This window comes from Phasianus colchicus, chromosome 24 (genome assembly GCF_987193195.1).
Source record: "Phasianus colchicus chromosome 24, bPhaCol1.hap1.1, whole genome shotgun sequence".
In the NCBI taxonomy this organism is placed as follows: Eukaryota; Metazoa; Chordata; class Aves; order Galliformes; family Phasianidae; genus Phasianus; species Phasianus colchicus.
The window spans coordinates 2,589,315-2,612,783 of NC_143459.1; the positions used below are offsets into that span (position 1 = coordinate 2,589,315).

General features: G+C 49.3%; 1 protein-coding gene across 2 annotated transcripts in view; it reads left to right on the forward strand.

Moving 5' to 3' along the window:
* The window catches only part of LUZP1 (leucine zipper protein 1), a 35,755-nt gene that overhangs the window by 860 nt on the left and 11,426 nt on the right, over nt 1-23,469 (forward strand). Inside the window, exon 1 of one of the 2 annotated variants that reach the window (XM_090123903.1) lies at nt 633-4,536. The exons of the other annotated variant lie outside the window; for it this stretch is intronic. The gene's annotated coding sequence lies outside the window, so the exon portion shown is untranslated. Of the gene's footprint in view, nt 1-632; nt 4,537-23,469 lie in introns of those variants that run through there. 2 annotated transcript variants of the gene reach the window in all.

The following is a 23,469-nucleotide window of genomic DNA, read 5'->3' on the forward strand; positions in this document are numbered from 1 at the left end:
ATTTTTTTATTTTTGCTCCGTGGGAGCTTTCCCGCTGCCCTCTGCCTTTGTTAAGCAGCTCTGCCCCTTCCTCGACTTGCTTTAGCACTGTAGGATCTGCTCTCTTTATCGTCATTAAAGCCCCGCACGTGGCCGTGCCGCAGTGCTGCTCTGCCGGGCGGTGTCCGCACTCTCATTGCTTTTCGTTTCCTAACGCTCCGCGTGAAGCCTTGAAACTGCTCTGCCCCGCATTCAGGTGACCGTCCGGACTTCTCGGCATGTCCTGACGAGGCGCAGTTGGCTCAGATGAAATGTTTTCACAGCCCCGGAGTTGTCTCAGGGATTGGAGACTTGGAAGGAGCGCAGTTCCTCGCTCTGCCTGCAGTCTGTTGGCAGACGCACGTTTCTACCCATGGGATGTTGAACAGGGATGGTATTCCTCTGCACTTCTGTGTGTGTGTGAGCCCAAAGCCAGCATTCCGTGTGTTGGGTGGTTGATGAAAGCCATGGGTCGGTTTGCAGAAGCACAGATCCCCTCTTGTGTCAGAGCTGCTGTGTGAGGATGGCTCCGGTGCTGGGTGAATTCATACAGCAGAACCCAACGCTGAGCTGGGAGAGCTAAATGAGGGCAAGGGGATGTGGAAGGAGGTCCTCTCTAACCATGCTCGGCTCTGAGTGGCTGTTCAGCCTCAGCTTTTCCATCACCCTGTAAGCATTAAGGCTTCCTCACTTCATTTTGGGCTGGTTTGTGCTTTCCAGGGAGCCAATGCAGGTCGCAGCACTGCAGGCTGTCTGTCATTTCTGTGCTTTAAGGAGAGGCGACCGGATTTATTCCTTTAACACGAGTTGGTGCACGTCAGCAAAAACGGCTCTTGTTCTAAAATGGGTGCCCTCAAATCTGTTTGCGACCGGAGATGGGAATATTAAAATAATAGTAAGAAATCCAGCAGTCTTGCAGCCGAGGCTGAGTTGGTTTGTTCTTCCACGTGGGTGATGGTGAGATGTTACCCCAGTGCTGTGCGCTGTGGTTGTGCCCACCTCTGGCCCATTGGGGGTGGTGAGCAGTGAGGAAACCAATGTGATGTGGTGTAGCTGAGCCACATCACAGCATGGGACAGTTTGGCTGTCAGTGTTAAGCTAAAATGAAGCAAATCATCTTGTCTAGGAGGCTGCTTGCTTTGGGAGATTGATGTGATGATGATGAGTTGTAGCAGCGCCGTGTTTTGTGCTCACAAGTGCAGAGCAAGTCGTAGAGCCACAGGGGATCCTCACTTGGAAGGGACCCATGGGGATCACTGAGCCCCCACCCAAACCCTATGGCTGAGGGTTGGTGGGATTTCTGTTGTCTCAACAGCCTGACCATCTGAGCGTGTTCCGAGATGCTGAGCGCAATGTATGGCATTGCATTTTAGCCACTAAAATGCAGCTGTTTGGGCCTGGCTCTCCCTGTGCCTCTGCCTCTGTGGGTTTTGGTGGTGATGCTGCCCTGCAGGGCCTTAATCTCAGCAGATAAGGGGTTGTAAGTGCAGTTCAGCCCTCTGTTCTTTAACCCTCAGCAGGGTGGAGTGCGATACACAGGTGCAACAAACAGCCCTGCCTGGACACTGTGCACAGCAGCACGCACACTGTGCACGAGCAGCTCCTATTTCCTCCTTGGTAAAACAGGGCTGGTGCTAGGTAGGTGCTTGCTCACAGGGGTTTTGCAGCAAGTTTAACATTCCCATTCCCAAATGTTTGGGATTCTTATAGAAACACAATCCAGAAGGGCGCATGCACCGTTGGAATCAAGGGTTGAAAAGGTGGAGGGCGTTTAGAAAATGTGAATGGGTTTCAGTGTGGTCCGTAGCAGTTTGCTAGGAGTGTCCTCTGTGAGCAGCACTGAGAACTGGATGAGCTGTGCTGGCGTTGGGATCCACACCACGAGCACTGGGAAGGAAATGCAACGTTCTCCTGTTAAGGAGCAGGAATGCCAAACTGCACAGCTATAAAACATGAGATGATGACAGCTGCTGTGTTTGTTTTTGTGTGACAGAGGGGAGTTGGGAGCTGTTTCTGCTGTGCTGTCAGCTTGGAGGAGACCCTGGTGTCATTCTGTTCTCTCCAGTTGTGGTTTTGGGAAGTGCTGGCTCGGTGCTGTGGCTGGAGAAGGTGGCTCTGCCTTTCCTTTCTCCCCTGGCAGCCCTCTGCAGCTCTGCCCCAGTGACACAGGGTGCAGCCCTGCATTGGGAGTGCAGAAATAAACCTGTCACCCCCCATCTTTGTAACTCTGTCTGGTCCTGTCCTGCCTGCATGGATGCTCTGGGCAGAGAAGGGCAGCATGGAACAAGAATGGTGCAAACTGGCTGAAACTTCAGCGTGAGGATCTGATCTGGACTCTGTGAGATCAGTTGTGCAAAGAGAGTGTTCCCTGATGGCAATATAGTATTGCCAACTGTGTGCCTGTGTTTGCATCTGTGCCACCACCCCGTGTTCCCTTTGGCTGTGCTGTGCTGGTGGAGCTGCTGCTTGCACGCTGTGCTGCCCACACTTGGCTGAAATAGGCCTGATGTTTAGGGCATGTGAGTACAGAACTGTGTTCACTTTGGTCCCAGCGGTCCTGCCCTGGTGTGCCTCAGCTTCCTTAGGTTCTGCAAACCTCAAATATCTTCTCAATGCCATAGAAATCAGGGTCTGATCTGCTGTACTGAACTTGGGTCAGCAAAACCCACTGGTACTCCAGGTGAGGGGGCAGCTGCTCTCGTATGTGATGAGCTGCAGGCTGCCCTTCTTCTGCTTTGCTCCCTCCCATCACAGAGGGAACAGTGCAGGCTCTGATCATCTTGCTGTACATTTTGCTGATGTCAGCACCGTTCTGAATGCGTGCAGCTAATTGATTTTTAAGTGGTAGAGGAACTCATAGTTTGACCTCCCATACCGCCCAGGCTATAGTATCCAAACCTTACCTAGTTTCAGATTAAATCACTAACTTAGATGCTTTTGTGGTTTGCAGTTTTAATTTGTGACCTTTTTTGGTTCTGTGAGGGGCAGATGGTGAATGTGGTGGGGAATGAAAACCCACATTTCTCGACTGGATTTGTGGTCGCCAGTTCAGAAGTAGGGCAGCTCTCATTCAGCCACCTGCAGACACCTTAAGGGCTGAGACCAGATGCATCCTCCAATGCACACTGCCAAAAGCAGAGTGGAGGGAGGAGGATGTGAGCACTGAGGCTTTCTTAGCTCTTGTAAGAGCGAGCTTTGCTGGTTAATATTACAGACCCTGAAGCCTGAGGCTCGTGTGTCAGCCTGCATGATAGGAGAGGAAGGAGTCTGCTGCTGGAGGAGGCGATGCAAGAGGGCTGACCTGTGTCACAGCAGCACTTCCAGCTCTGGGCATGCGGGCAGCACACAACAGCTCAGCTCATCTCATGGCTGCTGGAAGGGTGCAGGGTGAGCAAGGTGGGTGCACGGCCTTTGCCATGCAGGTGCCAGGGCAGGAGGAGGTGGAGGAGTGGCTACAGAGTGGTCATACTGTCACTGCGTGATACAGTCAGGCCTGCATCAGTAGTTTCCAAATATGTGTTTTAATCTGCAGTTGTTTCAGCTGACCTGCCAGGTAGTAGCTCTGTCCTAAGCTGAAAATGAGCCTTTCTGTCTGACCACTTAAAATGAGCACAGGGTCAAGGAACTCTTCAGCAGAAATCCATTTGTGGATAGTGATAGGACAAGGGGGAATGGTTTTAAACTGAGATGGGGGGGGTTAGGATATTAAGAGGAAGTTTTTCACCCAGAGGGTGGTGAGGCACTGGAACAGGTTGCCCAGGGAGGCTGTGGATGCCCCATCCCTGCAGGCATTCAAGGCCAGGCTGGATGTGGCTCTGGGCAGCCTGGGTTGCTGGTTGGTGACCCTGCACATAGCAGGGGGTTGGAACCAGATGATCGTTGTGCTCCCTTTCAACCGAGGCCGTTCTATGATTCTATGATTGTCTTTACCTCGAACGTTTTACTTACCATGTTCCCTCTGACAGCACGCAATACGCCTGCAGAAAGGTGAAGCAGCTGAAGGTGGTGCAGGGAGGGTTCCTGATGTGATGCTTGCTGGCGTCAGCTCTGCATGCAGCACCGCACAGCTGGGAACGGCGGCTCTTGCTGCAGTGCTGCAACCTCCCGTGCTGCAGCAGCAGCTGCCAGGCTTTGTTTTCACCTCCGTTCTCAACGTTTCTTTTCCTTAGAATGCTTTTCTATGTGTTGCCTGGGCTTTAAGCTGCAGCTCTGGCTTGTGGCTGCCCTGTTGGGTGACTTTGAGAATCGTGAGCTGTGTTTCCAGAGCTGGAAGGAGGCTGCAGGAACTCCACGCTTGTGCCATCATCTGATCTCACTGCAGTGCTTTCAGCAGTGCCTTTGAGATAGATGCCTGTGCCTCACGTGGGAGTGCAGAGGGTTACCTTAAAGGAAAAAATCTGACGAAACCGCTTCGAGAACTTGTTGCTACACGTGATATCGTGGTGGAATTTACCGGAACAGAAAGGAGAATCCTGACCTGGGATCTGGAACAGAGTCGAAAAAGCATTAATTCTTCAGGTAGTGTGAATCATTTGGAAATCTGTCTGTTGTTATTGAGGAACAATGATTCCTGTGTGCTGATAAGTGGCTGTTAGTGCTGCATTGGGCTGAGAATTCGAACTGGGAGCAAGAAAATCGAGAAATCTTAATGAAGCTTCTCACTTCATTGTTTGTGTAACATCCTGTAGATGCACTGTTTGGCTTTGTTTTATTGTTGTTGCATGTGCTTAGTGGCTTGACATGAGAGTATCCCATATAATATGTGTGTGTGTGTTGAAGTTTCTCTGCGATTTGGTTATAGAATGTGGTGAAGAATCTGCACGAGATGTTAAATTCACTTGAAGTTGCCTTTGTGTAGATTGGTTTTTTACAAAGCATAGCAGAGGTTTGAAATAGAGCTTCTTGCTCTCTGTAACGAATTGCCACAGATCCACCGTGCAGGGGAGAGTGAGTGCAGAATGACTGACAGTGATGTGAGAAAGCTCTGAAGCTGTGAGTTGGTGAAGGTGACCCAGAGCAATGCTGCAGCCTGCTGGGGGGGGGGGAGGGGGTTGGGGGCTGGGTCCCCCCGTGCTGCAGAACTCAGGCAGCAAAAGTGAGCTCCTGGCAGCCAGGAGTGAAAGGTGGGTGTGAGGTTGGCACAGGCGCAGTCAGACAGCAATTGCTGGGGGCAGAAAAGCAGTCACCTCCTGTTGTCTGCTGTGGCTGTTCTGCAGTCCTGCGAAGCCCTGCTGTTGGGGGGAGGGGGGTGGAACTGGGAATTGGGGAAGGTCCTGCATTCTCCCCATCCCTCCAGGAGCAGCGGTGGCCGTGAGCCCCTTCCTGCAGCTCTGCAGCAGGAACTGCCTCCCCAGCTCCCCCTCTTTCCCCCCCCCCCCAGTGGATCAACACTGCTCACCTCTCAGTTTTGACAGAAGCCCTCTTTGGAGCAGGAGCTGAACTAGGTGATGTGGTGCTTGGGATGAAGTTCACCGCCTTACTGGCGACGTGGATGAGGCAGAAAATGCAGCTTTTCCACTTCTTTCCTCCTATGTAGAAAGGAGCAGCTCGGGGCAGGAAGCCATGCGGTCCCATCTCAGTGCAGCCAAGGCAGTCCTTCCTTCCTGTGGAATATCCGTCCTTCAGCCCAGGCAGTGCAAAGGGAAAGAGGACACAGAAAGAGCAAAGCAGGGGGTTTAGCAGCCCTGCCCAGCAGTGATGGAAGGAGACCCTCTCCTCCCATCTGGTATTAGGTTTGGTTCGCCATTCTCTGCTTCTTGTGAGAAAAGCACGTGTTCTCTCTTGGCTCTGGTCTTTTAGGATTGGATTCAGAGAAATTAATGCTTGGCGTTAAGCCTGCCTGTTCCCTCATTAGCATCTTGTGTAATGCTTGCGGGAGCGTGAGTGCTTCGAGAGCAAAAGGATTTGTCCATCTTTTGTCCTAAGCCTCTGTTTTCTGTGGTCCATCAGATGCCAGTGTGCTTCAAAACCATCAAGGCAGGCTGCCTGGGAGCTGCCTCTTTCTTGTAAGTAGGATGTATCCAAACTGTTTGTTTTTTTTTGCAAGAAACTGCAAATTTGAAACTAAGTTTTCCTACAGTAATTGTGAATTGATGGGCATCTTCTTTGGCCTTGTGGACGTGAGGTTTACAGGAGCTGGGTGAGCTCTGGGAGACCTTTGGGAGAAATATCACTCAGCACCTTCCTGCTGGAAATCCCAGCCCGTGGTTCTGTCATCTGAACAGCTTTCTGGCTGCTTGTTGCAGCTGGATGTCAGGGAGGATCTTTCCCCTGGGAAATTCTGACTCCCCAGTGTCAATCCCTAGCAGCAGGGGATGCACTTTCTGCAGGCTAACAGAGTAACTCAGGTACTTTTCTGCACGGAGGGATCAGAGGCCACGTGTCTCTCTAGCCCTTTCCTATGTTAAGAAGAATCCCAACAGCAGCTGCTGAATGCCCTGTCCAGTCCTCAGACCTCTAACCCACGTACAGCCTTTTTCCCTCATAATTCTCAGCCTGCTGCAAAGAAGGAGTGCTGGAACAGCTGCCCAGAGGGGCATGGATGCTCCATCCCTGGAGGTGTTCAAGACCAGGTTGGATGGAGCCCTGGGCAACCTGGTCTGGTACCAGATCTCGAGGTTGGTGGCCCTGCCTGTGGCAGAGGGGTTGGAAATTGGTGATCCTTAGGGTTCCTTCCAACCCAAGCCATTCTGTGATTCTGTCCATGATTTCACTCGGGATGTATTCTGAGTTGGCCGTTCTCAGTGCAACAGCTGCCAGGTGTTCCCACCCCATCCTGGTAGCCTTCTTGTTGTCTGTGCACCAGGAGAACACCTGTATGACTTGTGGCTGCTCAGTGGCAACCTGGGCTGTGCTCCCAAATTTCCCATCTCACGTCTGCCTGCGGGAGCTCACCTCACAGCAATCAATCCATTCCAAAGAGGAGCAGGGACCCCAAGATCTGCCTACCCCTAGAACTGTAGGGATTGTGTTGGGTACCATTGCTCCTCCCAGCAGAACAACAGCTTTGGAAAAAAAACAGCATGCTTCCAAAAATGCTGATCCATTCAGTGTGCATCTCTCTGAAGCATTCTTTTAGGCTGTTTGCAGCATGGGGCTGGCAGCATCTTATTAATCTTATTAGTCTCTGAATATTAATATTGAGGTTAATTTGTTTAGGTCACAGCAGCTACAAGTACACTCTCACAGAGGCATAAAAAGTTCCTTCAAAGATCCCACTGTCATCTGTTTGTAAGTTATTTTATTTAGTTGGTTTTCTTGTTACCTGAGGGTATTTTCAGCAGTAAATTGAATACAAAAGACTCCTGTTAGAGTCTCCCAATCTACCCAGCTGTCTTCATTGCATAAATCACATTTAAGAGAGTGACACGAGCTCCTGAATCCCTCCTATCGTTTGACTTCACACTTTGCCAGTGAACAAAAAAGGTGGATCCTAAACGTGTGGGTTGGGGGGTGAGCTCAGGGCCATCATCATAAGGAAGTCCTGGTTGTCATTATGTGTGGTATGGCCAGAGGACAGCGTGCCTGAGCTCTTGTTGGGTGATGGTGAAGGATTCAGAGATTATTCCTGGCACGTCCCAGCCAGCCTCCGTTTAACAGCTTTGAAACCCTTTTTGGTGTTTTTTTGTTTTGGGTTTTTGTTTTTTTTTTCTGTACCAGGTGGACCTGGCACAAATGATTTGGGGAGCAATCACTACTCTTTTTTTTGCAGCATGTTTGAGTCAGAGCCTGCAGGTGGGGATCTGCTTGGTGTTCCTGCCCCATCTTGCTTGCTGCGTTGCGTGGTCCTGATTGCATTGCCTGCAGCTTTGTGTGGTCACAGTGGCCTTGCTTGTTGTTTCACATGGTCCTGGTGGCATTGCCTGCAGCTTTGCATGGTCCTGGTAGCATTTCCCATTACTTCGTGTGGTTCTGGTGGCACTGCCTGCTGCTTGATGTGGTCATAGAGAGCTTGCTTGCTGTTTCACATGGTCCTGGTGGCATTACCTGCTTGCTTTGCACAGTCCTGGTGGAACAGAGGCTCTCTGGGCTGTGCTGCAGAGCCCCTAGCAGGCAGGGAAGGTTTAGGAACAGCAAACTCATCTGTTTAAGTGGAGCATAGGTTTTATGGATTGCAAAAGGAGCAGCAGATAGAAGACGGTGCTGCAGAGCTTTTCTTGCTGTGCTGGCAGCTCCCTGATGCAGCTGAAGGATGCTGCTGATGCAGGGGAGCAGTGGCGTAACCTAACCCAGCCTTCATGCCAGAGGAGTTTCAAATGGCTGACCGCTTCCTCCTTCTCTCTCCATACCATTAACCCCTGGTGTTCCTCCGCTGGCTGAGCTGAGGAGTGCAGCTCTGTGCTTTAGCTCTGTGCTGTCCCAATGCTGCTGAGCTGTGCAGTGCTGCAAGGTGCATGCATGTGTGTGAGCTGATGCAGGCTCTCATACAGGTGGCCCTACTGCTAGGAGGTTACAGTTCAAACCAAGTCCAGACCCTCTTTTTCTGTGGGAGTGACAACTGCTGCACCCGTCACCTAATTCATGGTCCTTGGCTTCTTCAGGATGGCCTTCCATCTGAATTATTGCTGATTGCAGCCTTCATCCAGCCCCACGCATTCTGGCTGCAGGTTGGGGCAGGAGCAGCTCTGACTGGACATCCCAGTGCAGCACCCTAAATGGGTAAAAACAATGAGTTCTGGGTCTGTGAGTGTTGGATGCACACCAGGTGTCAGCAGGCAGCCAGGGACTGCCTTCCCTGGAGACTGTGTGCACCAAAGAGGGAAACCCCCAGCATCAGCATCTTCCTGGAGACCTGAGATAAAACTTTGAACGTGTTTTGAATTCTGACAATAAGGTTTAATACCCTGCTGGAGGACTGTACTGAGTGAGTGGGTCGCTGCTGTTAGTGCTGCTTTGTGCTTACCCTTGGCACAGCCCGACCTGTCCCACGGGTGCCCAATCTGCTGGCCTGCCTGGGCTGAGGAATTGTCTTAGGCTGCTCTGAAAGTAATACCTCCTAATTATTTCCATGGAAACTACAACTAATCCACTGAGTCTGTTTGATGGAGCAAATTCTCAGCTACAAAGCACTGTTTAGCTTAGTATAATCACCACCTTTAGCTGTGCATTTTCACCAGTGATGAACACAAGCTGCATGTTGTGCTCATCACAATCTACATTGGCAGAGGTGACCCACTGTCACCACTGCTGAAATGCATCACTGTGCTCACGTCTACTGTTGGGATGCTCAAAAAGTGCCCTATTTTCCACGTGTAGGAATTCAGTGAACCACCTTTGCTCCATATGCACTTTCACATCAGACACCATTCTGTCAGAGTGCTCCAATGCTGCCATCTGTCCCACGGCAACAAAACAGAACAGGATATTGGTGGGAAGGTTCAACCTCTACTGCTGTACCACCAACATCCAACTCTGATGATGTCGTGGACTGACATCATAAAACAGGAGGTAATACTTTCCAGAGCAGCTCTCATAATATATATGTATATATAGTTAATATATGTAAGGAACAAAACTTGTTTTTTATTATTTTTATTAAAGCATTAGAAAGAAAGAGAGCAACAGCACCATAAGACTGGTGGGATGTGTGACCCTGTAGCTTGAAACTGATGCATCAGTGCCTGGTTCAGTGGCAGTGGCTGCAGCTCTCAGTGAGCTCTCAGGATGTTCTCAGTGATTTTTTTAAATGAAATTTCACTCTTCCTGTGCTTCAGCTTTGAAAGCAGTTGTTCACAAATGGATGTGCTGCCAAAAGGCGATGGCACGAATAAGGTGTGATGGTGATGTGAGGGGTATCTTCTGATAGAAGACAGAAGAGGTCTGATAGAAGTCTGGTAAAGAGACGTGGTCAGGTTTTTGGTTGCAGCTCTGCACGTTCCATGAGAAAATTCACAGGTGATGTATTTATGACAACCAAAAATGGAGTCACAGCTATAAACTGATAATTGTTTGACAGCCTTGAAACCCGTCCTCAAATTCCTTTATCAAAAAGGAAAGCACGGCTGCGTGTCTTTTGCTGCTCGCAGGGCCGTGTTTAGCCATCAGAATGCACAAAAGTGTGGCCATCAGTGAGTCAGCACTGCCCCATGCCCTCCCCATGTTGTCCTGCTCAGCCAGGCGCTGTGAGCAATGGAGGCAGAGCCATGATGGCGAGCTGTGCTGGGCTGCGTGTGGCCTGCGGGTTGGACATGGCTGGCCTGGGCCTTCCCATACAGCTCCAAACAGCAGCTCAGGAGTCGGCCCAGGCCGGGGCTGTTCTCCCAGTGCTGTTCTCATCCCACAGCACTGGGCCTTGGGGCAGTATCCTGAAGCGCTCTCTTTGGCTGCAGGAGAACCGCGGCCGTTAATCCACAGCCTGAGGCAGCGGCTTGGCATGGGATGAACAATTCTCTGTCTGTGCTGGCTGGCTGCTGCTGCTGCTTCTTTTTTTTTCTTATTCCTTCACCATTTTATACTGATTTAAATCAGTGAAGGGTGTCTGGACTCTTTAAGCTGTGACAGCACAGCTTTAAAAGGGTGAATACTGGGCATGCGAGTGCTGCACGAGGAGATGGGCTGCTCCAGCACAGAGCTCAGCCAGAGTCCAACCTCACACCTGACAAAGAGACAGCAAGCTGGGACCTCCAGGTCCGATTTCCCAGCATAGCAGAGCTGGGAGGGGTGCCAAGGGACAACCCCTTCTTCCCCACCCCCCCTCCTTCATTGTCACTGTGCTGGGTGCTCACTGCTGCAGTTGTTGCTGCACAGAGCAGCGCTGAGCTGTGCGCAGAGCCCTGCAGTTCTGCCTGCAGTGCAGCACTGAGCTGCCCGCTCTTCCCGGCTGATTGCTGGGTAATTAAGGCACTGCTGCAGTCGTGTAGCTCAGCCCTATAGCACAGACCTGTGGGTTACTGTTCTATCTCAGAGGAGGAAAAAAAAGACCTCTCCTGACATGTGTACAGCATGTCTTAATGTATCTAGAGCATTACTTGGCTTTTTGCACAGAAAATGACCTTGTAGGTAGGTGACAGCATCTTACCTCTGTGTTAGTTTTCTGCTGTGAGTCCACCAGTTCCCCTTCCATTTTTCTGTTGTTCCCCTGCCTGCATAGCAGGACTTGGCTCAGGAAGATGCTCAGCCTGGGCTTGGAATTACTGCTTCTGTGTGACAGGGTTGTGTTCTGGGCTTGTCATCTCCCAGCTTTGCAGCATCTCTGCCTTCTCCGTCTCCTTCCCACTCTGTATCATGCTTCATTAATGAGACTGCTGAACTGGTCACCGCAAAGGAGCTGCGGTAGGAAAATGTATGAATGGAAAGATCACTCTGTACTTACGCTGTGTCTTACTTTCTTACCCAACAACCATTGCTGACCATGTCTAGAGATGTATTTTGGTCCTCCCTGACTGCTGATCTCCGATAGCAGCTCTTAACAATCTCTGTGCCACTACCGATAAGACTTCTGCCTCTCACACTGAACCAGGGTGCAATTTCAGTGAGCACTGGCCCTTCTTGTTTGCTCATCGTCCTTTTATCCTTGCTTGTTTCCTTAACTTTGCTTATGAAAATCCACGTGGGGGAAGTGCCAAAGGCCTTAATGAAGCCCAGGTGCCCCACACCTACTGCTTCTTCAGCTCTCTGCTGTAACTCTTAGCAGTTTAAGTAACCAGCACAGCTGTGAATATGTATGGCCCATTTCTTTCTCTGTCTTCACAAATGTGTGTTTTTCCTACTTTGGAAGGCCAAACACCACCTTGTTTTAGAGATGAGAATCTCCCTTGGTCCGGATCATTCTCCTTTTGGAGTTTTGAGGCCAGTTAGCAGGATTCTGTGTTGTTCTTGCAGATAAGCAGAGTCTTGTTCATTGAGGTTGGCATAAAACTATCTAATATATAAATAAATAAATGCAAATTAGGCTATTAAATAACCTGTTGACAGCTCTGCCTTGAGTTGGGACATGACTGTTCCCTCCGCGAAGTTGTATTGCTGCCTCCTTGTAGGGCTTCCATGCTTCAGGCAAGTGTTGAGTCAGAGCCCTTCTGACACAGCAGATGCTGAATGACAAGGAAACACACGTGGAGCTACCCGTGTCCACCTTCAGACTGTGTTTTCAAGTTGTTTGGCTGCACGCAGTCCTCTGGGGATTTCAAACAGCCTTCTGGAAGGAAAGGAGCATTTCAGCTGGGTTACCTCGTGTAACTGCTTCAGGACCAGAGGACCGACCAGCAGACCTGGCTGTGCTTCCCTTCATCTTGCAGCTCTCCCTGCCTCCAGAAGTGCACTGTGGCCAGTGTGTGGTTGAGATAAGCCTGTTCTTCACACTGTGCTCTTGTGCAATGTGGGATAGAAGGCTTTTCCCTCTGGGAGAGGTCAGGAAGCAAAGCACAGCTGCTGCTTTGCCCAGTGCACTGAAGAGAGCAGAGACCTGCCAACAAAGGGCCGCTACTCGTGGCTCCCATCTGAGCCTTAAGCCTTGTTTCCCCCAGTGCTCAATGCAGATCTGGTGGGACAGATGTTCTCCTTTTGTCATTATAAGCTGGGTTCAGCTTCCCTACCTGAAGCCATTACATTGCTCCTGGATCAGACCACAGTTGCATCTGAGTTTCTGCAGTGGCCAAGAACGGGGCCTTGGGGAAGGAGATGGATACAGGGCAAACCTGCAGTGCGTAGGTCCTGTGTGCTCTTGCAGCCCTTTGTGGCACAGGCAATTACAGAGCTGAGTGTTACTTCTGTAGATTCATTAACCCTCAAGAGATGTCTCTTATACTGCTTTATCAGTCTGCCTCAAACCAACATAAACTTGGAGCACCCAGCGCCCCGTGGCAGAGTCCAAAATTATCTGCATCACAAGGATCAGCATCTCTCCTTGTTTATTGTGATTACAAAGGCAGTGAATATTTGATCCTTATCCCTCTTCTCCAAACCATTCATAGTTTTATAGCTCTGTTGTATTCATCCTGCATCATTGCATTTTCCAGGCTAAGTAATTCTCATCTATCAGTGAATTCCCTCTGTAGAAGCCATGCTTTTAATCATCTCTTTTGTGTATCTTTCCTAGCTGCCAGCAGAGGCTCAGGTGGGACCAGAAAATTCCTTCATGAGACTTGGAGTGTCCTTCCATAGTTCTTCACAGTCAATCCTTGTCTCTGTTACTTTGCTGTTTTCCTAACAGCCTGAAGGAGCTGCAGTGTTGGGTCTGCAGAACTCATTGAAATGGTTGAAGCAGAGCAAAAAATAAGAAGAGTGATGGGATGTGTGACCTTGTAGCTGTGAAACTGATGCATCAGTGCCTGGTTCAGTGGCAGTGGCTGCAGCTCTCAGGATGTTCTCAGAGATTTCTGATGAAATTTCACTCTTCCTGTGCTTCATCTTTGAAAGCAGTTGTTCACAAATGGATGTGCTGCCAAAAGGTGATGGCACGAATAAGCTGTGATGGTGATGTGAGGGATATCTTCCTCTGGTAAGAGAGGTCTGATAGAAGTCTGGTAAAGAGACGTGGTCAGATTTTTGAGTTGAACTGCAACTCTGTGCATTCCATTTGAAAATTTGCAGGTCGTTTACTGAACAGAGAACAGAGTTGCAGGTAATACCACTGTGACCCTGCAGGCACATTGCTGTCACGGCTTCAGACACAACCTGGGGGTGACGTGGAGCTTCCTGCTCCATGGGAGCATGGCCCTGCATGCTTCCTTTTTCCAGAACTCGGCTCTTCCCCAGTGTTTGTTCTCTGCTGGGAGTTGGCAGCTTGCTGGATGGCATTTGTGTGCCAGGGGCAGCACCCACACCCGCTGGCTGCCAGCCTGTGCTTTGGTTTCTGCATAAAGCAGATGGTGCAGCAGATGCTGTAGTGCAGCGCAGGCAGCAACGATGGCACCTCCCCAAGCTTTTCTTTTGATGGGTGTAAAAGAGCTACAAAACTTCCCTTTCACTACTGACAAACTTCACTGATTTCAGTGAGGAAACCACAGTAATCCCCATTTTCAACAGTTTGTGTGGAAACATCTCGAGCCTCTTGGCTAGGCAAGCTCCCAGAGCTGAAAGGAGTGGGTTTTGCAGAGGTGCTGGTTTGGATGTCCTCCCAGCACTCCTTCAGGAGAGCACAGTATGCCATGGATCATATGATGTGTGAAGAAACATACAGCACCCTGTAATTTGCATGCCGGTGGAGATCCTTCATTGCATATGTGGCTCTCAGCTATAATGCTAAGAATGTGGAGGTTAAAGTTGCTTGTGTCTAATGAACACAGCGATGCAGTGTACTTGATGTTGATCTTGTTTGGTGTATGGTGGCAGGGATGCCTTTCCCAGCTCTGTAAATGCTGCTGGGTGATAAATTGCTTGGGTTGATGCTTTGGGGCACTGTAGCCTGTATGTGGTATGGCACTTCTCAGTGTTATTCCTGCCTGTGGGGCAAGGCTGACCTTATCTCACCTGGGTAGGTGTTTAGAATGGGACAAAAAAGAGCCTGAGAAGATAGCAAGAGATCTACTGGATCAGAGCAAGGGTCTGCCTACCCCATGTCATGTCTCCAGCAGTGGCTAGAAATGGCTTTAGGAATGAGGTGGAAGATAGGTCTTAGGTTTCACCAAGTGCCAGCTATCTGGGGAATGGAGCTTGGGGAAGTGAACTGAACTAATAGGGGAAGGGGAATGAACTGAACTAATAGGGGAAGGGGAAAAGAAGCAGCAGAGAGGGAGCTGTGGGTTGGATGAAGGAGCCGCATCCCCAGCATCCCACCTGCACCAGCATCCAAAGTGGGTGTTGGAAGGAGCATGAGAACAGTGCTCATATTCAGTAAGATTTCTCACTTCCACAGATTTCCTGAGTCGTAGGACTTCATGGTTTTTACATTTAATAGTCTTCAAAGGTTTCTTCCATTCACTTTTTTTTTTATCATTTTCAGGACTTGTATGAACTTTTGGTACTGGTAACATCCTGCAAGCAGTGATTCCTATGGCCTTGCTGTTTGCTCTGAATCTCTGTCTGGTCATTCTGATATCCCATCACTTTGTGTCTTACAAACTGCAACAAACAGCACCTGCCTCGATTCCTCTATAGATTCCTCTGTAGCTCTTTATGTAGGGCAGTGTCCCTACCCCCACATTTCTGGGGAGGGCAGGACAGACCCTTTGTGTTGGATGAGTGTCCCAAAGGCAGTGCTGAGCTGGGGCCGCTTTCCCCATGCAGACTGCTGCCAGGTCTGTGAAGTGCTGGAGGGATGCCCACATGGTGTTTGTGAAATGAAATGTGACAGTAAGATTTGTTCCTGAGGACAAGTAGCAGCATGGGGCATTGAATCCAAGAGGAAAAGCATCTTCCTCCAGTGCAGTATGGGACATTTTTTCTCAGAAGTGTGAGAAAGGCAGCTTGGCCTGTGATGTGATACGATCCACCTGCCTACCAACTTCTGTGCCTGCCCATAAAGAAAAAAAATGTTGCTAAATTGAAGTATGGGGGCAATGTGGCACTTCTAGAAAGAGAGAACTGATGGAGCACACACCTGGTACTCCTCCTCCTCCTCCTCAAGACACTCGGGGTGAGCTCAGATCCTCCCTGCTCCCTTGCACATGGCTGGCTGCTGCATGTGCAAGGCATCTTTTGATACCTGGCAGTGAGCAGCATGCTGAGAGACTTTGCAAGTGCTGTTCTGTTTCTGTGCAGGAACTCCAGATTCCTTGGCACAGGGCTCCCATTGCACAGGCATCGGTTTGGTGCTCATGTAGGAACAACCTGATGGAAGGTGCTTTACCCAATGGCTGAAGGCTCAGATCTGCTTGCAGTGAGCTTTGACTCATGGGTGTTCTGGGAATTTGGAAGGGGAACCAAAGCAGAGCTGCAGCTGTGCAGAAAAGGGCAGTTCCCTGCTGGGCATGGGAAGCAGCAGGGACTGTGTTCCAGCCCCAGAGCTGCTCTGAGCACCTACAGACATTGAGCAGCTGAGGGGGCTGCAATGCTCTGCTCCTTGCAGGCTGCCAGCTCTGCTCCTGGGGCAGGGGAAGTCATTTTGCACTGTGAGGAGTGCAGCAGGAGATAGGAGTGTCAGTGCAGCAGCCGTGTGACAGTGACACAGCAGATCCTCTCTGCAGCTGCAGTGCTGCAGTCCCCAGCACTTGCTGTAGATGCTATTCGGGATTTTTGTTTTAGGCTCCTTGAAGATTGTGGTGTTATTTTTGGCTGCTGTCTCATCATTTCACATGTCTAGCAGTGCATTAGTCAATATTAAACCGTTTCCAGACTATTTCTCTTGTTGTGACTTTGAGAATTCCCTCTTCCAGCAGATGCAGATCCTTCCAACGGGCATCCGGTGGGTGCCCCAAAATGCAGACATCCCTACAAGTCACTTTGCAGACAGACGTTTTGCCTTTGTGTTCAGTGGGGCCGGGGTGCCCCTATCCACACTCTGTGTGTGCAAACACATCATCTGCTGCTTTCCAGCACAGCATTGGATGCCTGTGGCTGGCGTGCAGGAGTAGTGACACATCGCAGTCTTGGTGGGCTCTGACTAGTTCTTGTTTAGTCTATCTTTTATTTTATACTGCTTTTTCTTCTGGAGTGTTTTTTCTCCTGTTCCCACGTCTGCATATTGTTGTGTGGGGTCAGGAATGGGGCGCTGGAAGGAGCTCATAAAAGGCAAAATCAAATGAAGGCAGACTTTCCTTCCGTCTTTAGCTGGCTCTGACCACAGTATCCTTATCTGCTGCAGCTGGTGACACCCATGTTCCTGTGCTGTATAAGTGGCAGTGATGTTTCGCTTCACAAATGAGAAATGACACACTGCACTCCTCCCAGCCTGTCCCACCCTGGGGCAGGGAAAAGAAATCCCACCACAGCTCTCATCACACTGAGTGATGGTACAGACACCAATCAGTGGTGTTTCCACATCTGAACGTGACATCTTCACGCTCCCTTGCATACATATGCAGCACCAGAAACCCTTCAATTAAAACTGCAGATGCTTAGGTGCAGATTCCAGCAAACACACCTAGCCTGTGCTTTGGGTGGAAATATGCCAGAGTGGAGTCTGATCCATTTCCTCCCCGAACCTGTTTGGCCATTTGAGGCTGCAGAGAGGAATCCCCTTACTGCCCTGGTGTGTCTGTAGTGAAGTCCCTGTGCCTGCAGTGACTGCACACTGCCCGCTCTGGTGCCCCACGTTGCCTGAGGCTCCCGTTCCCCAGGTGTGCACAAACACTCCCAGCATTGTGCTCGGTGCAAAAATCCACTTCCCACGGGTGTTGTGAGTAATAGCTGAGCAGAAAATAGAGCAGGGAGGATCTGAGCTCACCCTGAGTGTCTGGGGAGGAGGAGGAGGGAGGAGTGCCAGGTGTGTGCTCCATCAGAAGAAGGTGGACAACAACCCTATGCTATTTCTCCCCAGAAACTGGACCACGTGTGAGCTGGGGAATGCAGAGCTCAGGTCTGCCAGCATGGAGTACCTGCAAGGACTCCAGCTGCAGTAGAGTGAATTGTGTTTCTTGTCCCCAGTTATTGCTGTGTTTGAAGCTCTTGACTTCTTGTGATGAGTGCTGCTCTCTAGTGACTACTGAAAACTTTTCCAGCTTCAAAAGCAGGAGAAATGAATGAAGAAATGGCTGCAGGCTGAGGCACGAATAACTCTCACTCATCTTTAGGGTTGGCTAAGCCTGAAATGTAGGGTATAGGATGTGCCCTTGCCTCACACTGATGGGTACTGTAAGAGATTAAGTGCCAGATGTACTCATACAAGATCACAGAATCGCAGAATCACAGAATTGCCAGGGTTGGAAGGGGCCTCAAGGATCATGAATCTCCAACCCCCCTGCCACACGCAGGGTCACCAACCATCCCACCTAATGCTAGACCAGGCTGCCCAGGGCCCCATCCAATCTGGCCTTGAACACCTCCAGGGACGGGGCATCCACAGCCTCCCTGGGCAGCTGTTCCAGCACCTCACCACTCTCTCCGTAAAGAATTTCCCCCTGACGTCCAACCTAAATCTCCCTTCCCTCAACTTAAAACCATTTCCCCTTGTCCTGCTGTCACTCACCCTTTCAAAGAGTTGATTCCCCTCCTGTCTGTAGGCTCCCTTTAGGTACTGAAAGGCTGCAATGATTCACCCCGCAGCCTTCTCTTCTCCAGGCTGAACAAGCCCAGCTCCCTCAGCCTGTCCTCACAGGGGAGGTGCTCCAGTCCCCTGATCATCTTCGTGGCCCTCCTCTGGACCCTCTCCAACAGCTCCCTGTCTTTCTTGTACTGGGGGCTCCAGACCTGGACTCAGTACTGCAGATGGGGCCTCACAAGAGCAGAGTAGAGGGGAACAATCACCTCTCTGTCCCTGCTGGCCACCCCTCTTCTGATGGAGCCCAGGATCCCATTTGCCTTCCGAGCCGCAAGGGCACACTGCTGGCTCATGTTAAGTTTTTTGTCTATCAAGACCCCCAGGTCCTTCTCCACAGGGCTGCTCTCAAGGCCCGCTCCTTCCAGTCTGTAGGGATGCTTGGGATTCCTCCGGCCCAAGTGCCAAACTCTGCACTTTGCCATGTTGAACCTCATCAGGTTCACCCGGGCCCACCTTTCCAGCCTCTCGAGGTCCCTCTGAATGGCATCCCTTCCTTCAACCGTGTCAACCACACCACTCAGCTGATGATGGAGTCCTCCAACATGCAATATGTCTGTCTTGGTTCAGATGGTGGCAGTGGGTGCCAACAGCTGTTTGCACATGGGCATGTTGAAGATGCTCTGAAGCTTGTGTGGCTCGTTACCAACAGCCCTATCAGAGCAAGGGATGGGACATGTAATACAAGGTGCTTCTGTGTGGCTGGAGAGGAGCAGTGTCATGCTCCTAAGGCCTTCCAGCAGAAATTATGTTCTGTTGCAGTTCCTGAAATGAAACCCAGTTATCTCCCAGTTCATGAAGTGCGTCAGACATGGGATGTAAATACATAGCTCAGGATTGCATTCAAAATAACACAAGTTCTGTAATGTTTCCTACTGCTCAGTCTCTGGAGCTGCAGCAGTGCATGGGCTGCTTCTGTAGATAGCAATTCTGCTGTGGTTATTTGTGTGTTAACAGCACGCAGCCCCCTGCAGTGTTTGACCTCACTTTATCAGTGATTCATACTGCTCTGTTTAACTGAGCTGTCCTTACTATGTTTGCCACCATCTCCAATTTTTTGCTGTATCCTTTTCAGGCTGGCAGTGCAGCTGGAGATCTCTCGCCTTTGCTCAAAGCAGGACCAACTTCAAACAGCCACTACACATCATGTTTTATCTCCATTATTTCCCATCAGCCTTAGAGACTCTGAATAAACTTAGAAATATGCATTTATTTGTACTTGTCCTTTGTTTAGGTTTAGTTTGTAGGCACTGGTGTGAGTCCTGGCTTTGTAAGCAGTTAAAGACCTGGTAGAAGAGTTCTGGCAGATACAATTACTTTGTAGAAAATGCTGCTTTTAGTCTTTTTCTTCTCCTTAGTAAGGTAAACACATTGAGCCTCTTGAGTCATTTGTAATAAATCACATCAATTGAGGAGGGCTTGGGTTGTCCCAGAGCTTGGTGTGGAGCTCAACATAACCTCCCAGTGATGAAAACGTCACAACCCTTCAGGGACCCAATGCCAGTGTTTGGCCACACCAGTGGTGAAAATAAAATTGGTCCTCTGAACAGCAGCCCTCCAGCTTATCCCCCACCTCCCAGGCTGCAATCAACCATGGGCCTGCTGAGAGCACAGCACACTCTTGTCTCATCATCTAGGTTATTAATAAAGGCATAAAACACCATCACCCCCTGAGGAAAACCACTAGTAATTCATTATTGCACGTTTAAATACAGCTCAGGTTCCACACTGCTCAAAAATGTACTTGGCTGGGTTGTTCAGGACATTGAAGCCAGGCACTGTAAACAGGAGAAGGCAGAGTTTTTAAACAAAGTGTAAAAATTCTTTCAGAGGAGATGCAAAACAAACGCTCGTGCACAAACTTTGCAGAGGAACAAGGTGAGTTCAATCTGAACTATTTTTAATGATGTGTGATCACAAAACCAAAAACTGGTGCAGATTGGAAGGGCCTTCTGAGTCCAGCTGGTCCAACCTCACCTCTTCAGCAGGGACACCCAGTGCTTGTCCAGCACCGACAGCTTTTGAATATCTCCAAGGGGGAGATTCCACAACCTCCCTGGTAACTTATTCCATTGCTAGATCTCATGCACATTAAGGATGTGCTTCCTAATGTTCAGACAGAACCTCTGGTCTTCCAGTCTGTGCCCATTGCCTCTTGTCCTGGCACTGAGCACCACAGCCTGGCCCTACAGGTAAGGACCATGTCCTATGGGTGGCTCTGTGTCCTTTTCATACTGCTCACTTTTGGGATATCATCATACCAAATCAGCTTGAGACCAGATTTATGAAAATGTTTAAGCAGCAAATAAGATTTTTAAGGTGTGATTCTGCCAGTTAAGTTCAGTTGCAGTTGATTTGAGCTAGACTGTCTTGTAAATCTTGTTTGCTTTTTGGTTGCTTATTTGCATGTATCAGTATCCTGTCCTCCCTTTTGGATGTTACAATTCAATACATCTTTTGACTTGTTGCTTTTCAAATAGCAGGTCTTGCTCTACTGCATGCTTTGAACACTACTGCTCTGCAGTTTGATGATGGGTTTTGCAGGTGGAGATCAATGGATTCCCAGTAGTAGGAGGGCTGTAGCAACCCTTTGTTCCTGGAGATTCCTCCACACTAAAGCTATTAAAAAAGAAATGTAAAGTAGGGTAGAAATCATGTAAAAATGCCTGATTGATAGAGGCTGTGAGGCTGAGATGGCATGCAAGCTTTCCTGCTTGGGACTCATTAATAATATGCAGTACAAAGTCTCTCATAAAGGTGTATAGGATGTAGGGAATTGGAATAGGTTTTCTCCTGAAGCTTGCAGATTTCTGACTGTGAAATATGCTGAATGAATCTCACACAAGAGAGCCATCCCAGGTTTAGAAACGTACAGCTCCACGTGTGAATCAGGATTCCTCTTACGTCCAGAAAGGAATCTTTAGTTGGGATTTATCTCCCATCACTTCTGCCATCTGAGCTGGAGCTGCTTTATTCCCTTCACATGGCGAGAGATGGAGGGCACGTTATCTGAAGCCTTCTAGAAACTGCTCTTAGAATGAAATGAATGAACTTCCTCTGAATATGCTGTTGTCTGCAGGACGTGACCAGTTCATCTATAAACTTTGCAGTAGTGTGAGCTAAACCAAGAAATCTCACCTTTTCTCTGAGAAGGTTCATTTTCTTAGTGCTTACTCACCTGTGAGTAACACAGGATGCAGGAATACAGTTCACTGTATTCCTGCATCAGAAGGCTGTGATACGCTGCCAAAGGACTTTGAAATAGTTCTCACAATGTGTGTGTTTGGTTGCTGGATTTGGTTTTGTTTTGTTTTTTTTTGCCATTGTTGTCTGGTTGGTTTTCTTTTGAGGGAACTTCTGAAAGCCCCAGCTGAGTCGTAACTACAGGAAAAGTTGGGTTGAATGGAAAAGGAGCTCATGGGCTGAGCAGTTCTGGGCTGGTAGGGTATGTGTGGCAATAGTTTGTCTGGAACATGAAGGAGGTCCTCTGCTTGTGGAGCTTGGTGAGATGGGGATGTTCCCATGCAGCTTCTTCAGAGCTCAGGGTTGAAGTACTGTTTGTGGGATCTGTTGTACCACATAGACCCCATCACCAGTGTAGCTGGAGATTTGAAGGGTCCTGCTGACCCCAGGGAAGCTTATTACACTGTACCTCTCATACATCCTTGCATGTGAGAAGGAACAGCAGAAGAGAAGAATAGATGCAGTAGGAACCCAGAAAAGCAGGAAAATAGAAGAGCTGAAGAGGAGAAGTGAGGATTCACGTAAGAAAGGAGCGCAGAGGAGAAGAAGGTTAGAGAGGATATTGTTAAGAAAGATTAAGATGCACTAGAGGAGAATAGCAAAATAAAGGGAGAGGATATAGGTAAGGCAGAAGAGCAGAAGAGATGACAACAAGAAGACAAGAAAGAATACTTGAAAGACAGAAGAGCAGAAGAGGAGAATGGGAGAGCATATAGAGAAGACAGAAAAGTAGAAGAAGAGAAGTGGAGAAGAGAGGATACAGGTAAGGGAGAAAAGCAGAAGAGGAGAAGGGGAGAACAGCAGATATCGTCAGATGGAAGAGGAGAAGAGGAGTGGGCTAGAAGGGGAGAAGAGAGGATACAGGTGAAACAGAAATGCAGAATTAGAGAAGAGCAAATCTCAGAAGTTGTCCTGTCCCCTTGCTTTGAGATCTTTCAACTGTTCTGTATTTGATGAGGGGTTATGACATCTGAAAGACATCAAATAAGGTACGGACAGAGGATACCCCAAAAGAGGTTTGAGAAGAAGTGTTTCAGCACCCAAGGGGCAGGCAGTTGTTGCCATGATCAGCTGAGATTGTTTTGAGGAGTCTCCCAAGCACTGAGAATCCCAGTGTCTGTTTGATGTTAGCAGCTACTGACTGGGTCCTCCTTCGAGAGACCTAAGGGAACGCCTAAGGTGGAGTACATTACAAAATGCTTCTGCTGAGGTTGTGCTGTGGGGAGACTGGAGGTCTGTGTGGCATTAAATGCACCTACAGGCTTCTCATTGCTAATCTGTTGAGTGTAGATGCTCCTTTGTAGCAGCCAGTTAACCAGAAGGCAGAGTGGCTGCCACGGTTTAAAATTTGGAAAGAGGAATTCTAAATACAAATCAAAGGATAACTCCTGTCAGAGCAGCTTGTTTGCTCAGCCCATCAGTTCACTGGCAACGAGGTCAGGTTATTGTCTCCTACAGACTGCAGAAGAAGATTGGGATGGTTGGGAGGCTTCAGACCCTATAGAAGCTGAGACCTCCAGTGACACATGGCAGCTGCAGTAAGTCTTGTGGGGAAGAGTGGCTGCAAAGACACTGTACCTATGGTCTTTATGAGAGGAGCCTTAATTCCTGATATTTGAGAAGGTGTATGGGGAAGGCATCACCTCAGAAGGTCCCTTTCATCTAGGATGGATGTCTTTGGTGATTCTTCTGCTGCGGGCTGTGTCATTGCCTCCCCATTAATTGCTGAGTTCAGTTTTCAACTTCATTCAGAGGCTAGGATGTTTTCTCCAAAATCTGGTTCTCCTCTGGGACTCTGAACGGTTTCTGGCATCCACAGAGATCAGTGGCTCTTGGGATCCTGTCTTAGCATCCCTCTCCTTTAGACCCACAGGCTGTGTAGCCAGAAGCTCTCATTCCTGACAGATAATCCCCACCAAGCTCTCCACCCAGCGTTACCAGGTATAAAGGCAGATAACTAGCCGAGGTCCAAGCCCTGCAGGAACCAGCTCTGGGGGAGCACTTTGGTGGAACAATGAGTTGGTTTAACAGTGGTTCACCAACAGTAGTGCATCCCTTTCCAGCAATCTGTGCCCACAACTCCTGTCCTTCCTCTTGGAACCATCAGCTCCAGGTCAACACGTAGGCACCGCTGAGAG